This window comes from Sus scrofa, chromosome 8, assembly GCF_054392235.1.
Source record: "Sus scrofa isolate SSC_HxYL_T2T_F1_AM1 chromosome 8, Sscrofa_HxYL_maternal_Yorkshire_Landrace_v2.0, whole genome shotgun sequence".
Taxonomy (NCBI): Eukaryota; Metazoa; Chordata; class Mammalia; order Artiodactyla; family Suidae; genus Sus; species Sus scrofa.
In genome coordinates this window covers 2,681,009-2,688,610 of record NC_139390.1, presented here as the reverse complement: position 1 = coordinate 2,688,610, position 7,602 = coordinate 2,681,009, and positions in this window count along the sequence as shown.

The window sequence follows — 7,602 nt, the reverse complement described above, 5'->3', positions numbered from 1 at the left end:
CAGGTGCGGGCGACAGTGAGCGCATTCAGCACCCTGGACAGCGTCGCGGGCGGTGGCCTGTGCGGCGGCGTCTGCGCTCCACCCGCTCCGGCGCTGCCCGGCTCCGCAGTTCCGCCGCGCGGCGCCGTGGCCGGTGCCTGCGCCGCTCCGCCTGCCGCTCCGGACCTGCGGCCGCCTCCGGATCTCTAGGACTCTGCGGGCGCACCCGCTCCACCGCGGCGCTTTCTCCCGCTTGCGCCCGCCGCCCTTGGCCCGCCGGGGACCTGGCGAGCTGCTGGCGCCAAGGGCCGGGGAGAGGCGCTGTTGGCGGGGCCGCTGGCTCTGGTATCGGCTTTGTCGCCGCTGTCCAACGCGCTGGTGCTGCTTGAGGTCTTCAGAGCCAAGCTGCGCGCGCGCCCCAGGCGTGTTCCTGGGGAACCAGTCCCTGGACCACCTGCTGCTGCGGCCCTGGACTTGCCCTTGACGCTGCTCCGCATGCTGCGGGTGGTCGCGGTCGGGGCCTGGTGCGTACTAGGCGGTCCGCTCCCTGGACACTTTCTTGGAGTCCAACGCGGTGCTGAACTTGGTGGCGCTGAGCCCGGACCAGTGGCTGGCTGCGGGTTTTCCCACTGCGCTAGGATAGGTGCCTGCGGACTGCGCACACCCATCTGGTGCTGGTCTACGTGGGAACAGTCGTTGACCCTCGCTCCCTGCGTTCACCCGTTTGGCTACAGGTGCCTTCACGTCCTGCTCGCTGCCCTGGCTGCCACCCCAGCCTGAGCACCAGGTCTTCACCACTCTAGCCTCCCTGCGCGGTGCCACCAGCTGAGCCTGCAGCTCGTGGTGCTCAGCCTCGCCTAGCTCAGGATGCTGCGGGTGGCACGCCGCCACTTTTGCTGCAGCAATGTCTTCACCACGCAGGTAGCCTCCCCCGAGCCCCGCCCAGTGTGAGGGCCACATCTGAGCTCCTGTACTCCCCTGGCAGGTGGCTCAGAGGAGCCTCCAGGTGCCATCACCTGCTCAGGCCAGCCACGCTCGTGAGGCTTCCTCTGCAGGCTGCTCACCAGTTTCCACACTGGCTTGTTTGTACACTTCTCCACGTGTCTACATATTGGAAAGAACAGATGCTTCTCAGCCTTGCATCCAGAGAGGACAGGAGCTTTTGAAGCAAGCTCTAAGGTCTGTGCTGCAGGGGAGGGCTGCCCCTGCCCCGATGTGGGGACTTGGCCATGCCCCTCCTGGGGCAGGTGGATGTCGATCTGAATACTTCCCACTTCTGCCCCACTGACCTGGGGACTCAAGTCTTGGGGTGGATCTGGTGGGTTCTGTCTGTTCACTACCTGGCATGCACATGGCCCCTGAATCCCCAGCTGGGGCCACTGCCGGGGGTTGCCTCCTCCAACCTGTGCACGGAGCTCCTGCAGCCCCTGCCACCTGCCACACCCCTCTCCATGTCCTGCGGGTGCAGGTGGCTTCTCCCTCACCAAGGGTCCAACCTGATCCTCCCTCAAATCTTAGTTCCCTCTGCATCCAGCGGAAGGAAAAGTGGGCAGGAGTGGGGCTTGGAGAGGGAGGGGGAGGACCCCCCCCCCCGCCCTCCAGGCCTCCACTATTTCACATTTACAGAAGAAATTCACCTCTTTCCTGGTTCTTTCTCTCTCCCGTCCTGCCTAGTTTGCCTCTGGGCTCGGCTCTGCCCCCTCCCTGCCCTCGGGGCTGTCCGCTCCCCTCCCTGCAGCAGCGTGTGGCAGGGCAGAAGCAGGGCTGCAGTGAGGGGGGTGTGTGTGTCAGGAAGACCAGCATCTCCAGTGGGTCCTTCTCCATCTGCTTTGCCCCACTCGTTGTGACAAGGCGGGTCCTGGCTGTCAGGCCCCCCATCCTGCGAGCTGCTGGGGAGGGGGCTCTGGCTCATTTGGCAGAGGGCCCCTGTGGTCTCCAGCCAGAGACCCCAAAGGAAGCCCATATCCACAGGCCCCTCCTCCACACCGGAGGTACCAGGGGCCTCGTCTCAGCTCTTGCCCAAAGCCATGGGACTGAGCTGTCCCCAGCCCCACTTCCCATGTTTTAAATGAAGAGCCTGCTATCCAGGGAGACTGACTGGGCACAGGCAGGTGTGGGGTCCGTCTGGGCCAGGATCTGGCCCTTTCTAATCCTAGGAAGTTTTCAACATTCGTTGCTCAACCTAGGAGCAAGCCGGGCCTGAGACTCAGCTTCTCCTGGGCCTGGGTTGCAGGCATCCTGTGTGGAGGGCCAGGCTGGGGCCGCAGGACTGTCACAGCAGGCTGAGTGGTCTCCTTGCCCCCCCTCTCATCCCTTTCCCTGGAGACTCTGGCCTGGAGCTTGCAGATCAGGGAAGAGTCTGTCAAGGGCCTGCTAGGTACCACTGTCACCGTCCTACAGTGAGGACACCGTGGGTCTGGGTTCCTGCCTACACCCTACACCTACAGGGTTCTTGGGATTCTCGTTCTGTGGCCAGGCCCCTGCTGTGGTCAGGCTCCCTGGGTGGTTCTCACTTCCCCAGAAAGAGCTGATTGTCCTCAGTCTCATGGGGCTGGGTCACCCCTGGTCCAGGCCATCACGCAAGGAGGGCAAGCAGGCACCGGGCGTGGCGCTATGCTCACGGCTTTGTTCATACAAGGTTTTCCTGCAGCTCCGGGACACCCCGCAAGGTCAGCCTGTCTGTTCAGGCCTCTGTTTCTTGAGGCCCCCTCGGGGTCCTTAGGTGTCGTTGGGAGGCACCTGAGCTTCCGCGGTGGTGGGCTCTCTCCTCTGCATCAAGCTCCTGCTGAGAATCAGCAGCTGCAGGCTCTGAGTCACGTGGCTCTTGGCCACCCATCCCATCTGGCTCAAGGATGTGGCGTGGGTTTCTTCTGGATCCCGGGCGCTGTGCTTCCTCACGTGAACCCGCGAAGCCTCTGGTTTGAGGAAACTGCACAGGCGCCATGGCAGGTGGAAAGAACAGCAGTGACGTCTTCCCCATGAGCTGTGGTTTATCAGAGCCGGAATCCTGACTGTGTGCATACGTGGCCATGTAAGCCCATGTGCGCAGGTACGTGTGTGTGTGTGTGTGTGTGTGCGCGCCCGCACGCGCACATGTGCAGGGCAGGTGCCTGATTTTCAGCAGCTCCAGCCAGGGGACCCTCTCTGGACACCAACCCGCTGTGCTGCTCCCAGACTCAGTCCCTTAAGCCCCCACCTGGGGACCTCTGCTCGAGGCTCTGAGAGGCTGCCTGGAGCCACTTGGCCGGTAGGCGTCAGGGCAGCTGTTTGTACTCCTCTGTGGTTCTGAGGTTCTAGCACCTTCCAACACTTAAGGGTGCGCGTGCATGTGTGTGATGTGTGGGTGTGTGTGTGTGTGTGTGTGTGCATGCGTGTGTGTGTGTGTGTGTTTGAGAGTGTGGTCACTGCTGCAGAACCACCAACCAGCTCAACTCCCCAACAGGCTGCTGGCGCTCTGGCTCTTGGTCACCATCGGTGCTCACTGGGGCTGCGGAGCAAGTACCTGATGACCCCGCCCCCAGCCCTTCCGTGTCCATCATCTGCTCTGCCTGCAGTCCCACCAGGTCCTGGTTGCGCCCACAGCACCTCTCTGGGCACAGAAAGGGCTTCCTTCTGCAGAGGACGCACTGAGGGCTGAGCCAGGCCTCATTGGAGCCCAGCAGATGGGGCACTGGTCCCTCCACTGAAAAGCCACTTGGGGTCCTGAATAGCAGCGTAGCCGTGGGCAGAGGCTGTGGGGACGGCAGGTGGGGGGTGGAGCAGGTGGTACCGGTTGGGGATGGTTTCAGTTCTGGGCTTGACCTCGTGGCTGCAGGGTGGTCCTGAGACAGCGGCTGGCCCTCTCTGAGCCTCTGTTTCCCCACCTTTCTGCTGGCGCTGGGTCAGCAGGCAACCTGTGTGGTGCCCGGCGTGCAGTGGGTCTCCTGTATGTGACAGTGGTGGTTGTGGGCAAGGTGGCTGTGCTTGCTTGGGGTCTGTTGCAGAGGCTCAGCTGAAGGCCTGTCATTCCAGCCTAGGGGGCAGTACCACCCTCCTCGCTCTCAGAGCCATCCCAGTTTGGGGCTCCCAGACTTCACCTCTGACAATCTGTGATCAGGGTGGGACGATCCAACACGGGCAGGTGTGGGGTCCCTTTCAAAAGAATCTATTTCCTACAAAGGATCGGAATCGTGACTGGAGAGGGAGGTGACGAATGGCTGTGTCACAGCCTTTTCTGACGAAGACGTAAGAGCACGTGGACCTGTCCCGTCTCCCAAGGCCACCATCGGCCTCTGATAAGGGTACGATTTGGCCAAGAGGGTTGCAGCCGCGGGTTGAGCCCAGGTGTCTGGGGGTGGGGGGCTGTGGCCAGAGGGGGCGGGGGCTCCCTCCCCAGTTGCAGCCACTCTGCTCAGCCCTGGGGCCCAGAGAGGGTGGGGCTCCGCTTGAGTGGCAGCATCATCTCAGTCTGGTGGTCAGGGGCCACTCCCGGGTGGGGCCACCTGCGTCGCTGTTGCCAAATGGACCCAGGGCACAGCATCCGGAAATCACAAGCAGTTCTGTGCTATTTACAGTTCAAGGGGAGAAAGATACATAGACATTGGCCCTCAGCAGAGGGGGGCTGTCCTGGGGGAGAGAGCGAGCAAATGAGTAAATGAATGAATAGACCGGAGCCCCTCTTCTGCTGGAGGCTTGCCAGACATGCGTGTACACAGGCCACAGCGAATCATGAAACGAGATGGCGCTTGAAGAAGGACGCTAATCTCGGCTTGCAAAATATACCAGACTTGCCCAGACCCCTGGGGAAAGGGAGTGAGGCGGGAAATGCACAGCGGGCGAGGGCTGCTTGAAAGCACGCGGCCGAATACTCCAGATGTCGTGAGGCGACGCCACTGACATCTTGGTCTCAGGACCAGAACCCCGAGGGAGCGGGAGGAAAGGGCGGAAGAGCCTTAAGCAGAAACAGCGTCATCTTTCTCTGGAGGGTTGTAACCCTTCACAGCCTCTGTGAGAACAAAGGCTCTGGGCCTGCACACCTGTAGCCGTGATCAGTGCCAGTGTAAATGCCATGTGGGCTCCTGGACGTGCAAGGAAGGAGAAAAGAGCCACTAAAACTCCTGCCTCGGCTCAGAGGGCGCCTATTGCCGCTCGAAGGCGGGAGCCCCTGATGCCCACTCTCTTTCTCTGTCTCTTCGTTCTGAATTCTGCGGCACCGCTGACTTGGAGACCTGGGTTGACGAGCAGGTCTCGTCACTCTCCAATCCCGTTCATCACTCTTTCTCTCCTCCTGGCCCTGTGCCACCCCCCCACAGCCCGAGCATGATTGGGGGTGAGGGCGGGGGCGCCACGTGGTAAGAGGGACTCCCTGATAGAGCCTCTTCCACGGGATTCTGCAAAGCCCGAGCCACCGGCCACCACCCAGGACCAGGGACAGGCGGGTCTTTGCAGACAGGCACACAGCAGTCAGCAATTCTGGCCTCTCAAGGTGGGGAAACAGTTTGTAGCCTGGTGGAGCTGCCCTGACAAATTGTTTTCCAACTAACTGGCTGTGATTGGCCACTTAGCCTGACTCTCCAGTGCCACCCCCCTGCAGGATGTATTTAAGTGCTTGTAAACCATAAGGTGCAAGTCGGATAAGGCAAAATATTTGGGGGAATGATAGCTATAGATACCTGGTCAGGAAGCAGTTAAAGAATAAACCACCCAGACAGTTCAATGAAAGGTATTATTCCAGCCCGGGCGGTGGGTGACAAGTGTAAGGGAGGTGGGGGCTTTACTGCCCCCCAAACCACAGGAGGCACGTGACCTAGAGCCCTGGGCTCCCCTGGGCACTCCCAGGGCCTATGATGGAGCACGAGGTCCCCTTGTCTGCCACTTCAGAGCTGGGCTGTACCCTCTCTCCTTCCTGGGAACTTCTCCCGGGTGGTAGAAGCATGCCTGCCCACTGGGCTGGACCCTGTGCCGCCCTGGGCACAGCACTTGCCATGTTAAAATCTGCTCCTGCCGCCTTAAATCCCTTTGAAAAACATGTGTGTCCTGCCCAGTGGAAAATGCCATGGTTGGAAAGAGACAACACGTGCTAGAGATGGTGGCTCTTCCTCTCCTGTTTTGCCTCTCCTGAAGCCCCCGTGGAATTTTCTAGAAGACCACTCAGGCACAGGCGCCTCTCAGGGGAATGCTGTTATTAGTTGTGCCCGGCATTCTAGAACATTCTGTCAGCTGATGTGGCTCACTCACTGTGCTGTCTTTCACCTCGGGCTTGAGGTCTTCTTGTTTTATTTTTTTTTGAAAGATAATTTCATGTTCACTTAAATGTATTGCAAAACATTGTCCCGAGAACTTTGAGAACCAATAAACACTTTATTCAAAGGGTCACTCATTTCTCTGGAAAGCAGAAAATGCTGCCTTGGCATTAGCCTGAAGCCAACTGTCTCTTACCAGGAAGGCGGAGTCCCTGCTGGGCTTCCAGGAGGATGGGACCCTGCACCACGTGTGCAGGGGTTGGGGAGGGAGGTGGGCGCTTGCTTCTGCAAACCTCGCGCTTTTCCGGGGCACGAGCCACTGGCACCCAGCACAGTGCATACTCTTCTGCGAGGGTCCCTGGCGCCTGTCTGCTGCTCAGAGACCCTGAGGGCTGACCCACGGGGCGGGAACCACTTGCCTCTCTCAGAGAGTGGCTGCCGGCTTCTTCCTGGGCGACTCCAGGCAAGGGCTGCGTGGGATGAGCTTGTCTCATCAGTGCCCAGCAGGGGCGGCCCGGGTCTGCGGTTGGAGCGCCCTCAGGGATGGAATAAACTTGGGAAGATTATTGAAGTAAGTGCTGTTCCAGAGGAAGCCTCCTGGAGGGGTAGGGGGTGGGGTGGCTCCCTGAGGGTTTGATGCTCCAGCCAGGCACCGAAGGAGGGGCGGGCGCATGGGAATCCACCCCTGAGGCGGAGGGGTGGTGATGGGTGGACTCCCAGCCACCTACGGGCTCCTGGCTGCCAGGCCACCCCTACCCCGTTACTGAGAGCCCCTCGCTGAGGTCGATCTCTGGCTGAAGGTCCTTGGACTGCTGAAGTGACAGATATGGGATGGCAGAATCTCAGCTCTTGTCAAGATACCACGCGTCTTCTCGCCTAGCATCTTATTCCACAAACAGCCACCAGAATCCAGCTGCACCTGCTGGCTCACCTGGCCCATCCCCATCCCCAAGCTCGGGTCTGGCTGTGGGCTGCCCCCCACCTCCCGGGCCATTATTGGGTGGGTGGGTGGGCTTGGCTGGCAGGGGTCTTGGAAAAGGTTAGCCTTGCCTGTGACTTTTGCCCTGATGCACGCCTTGGTGGGTCAGGCTCTCTCGGCTGGAAAGCTTTTGCAAGAGGTTGTTCCTTTCAATGTCGCTGGGGAGGAAAGAGGGTGGGTCTAGGGCCGACTCCCAAATTCTTCTCACTGGGTCTTTAAAAGGACAACAGCTGACATGGACTTTTTAAAATCCAAACTAAAACGCCTCTGGCTTAAAGCTGTATGGTTATTTTTATGCACCACTCAGAGAGAAAAACAAACCTGATGAGGGGGCTGTAAACAGAGGCAAGAAGGTGTCCCGCTTAAGGGCTGCAGCTCAGACCTGACCCCCACAGGAGGGGGCAGCGAGGAGACCCATCTGTG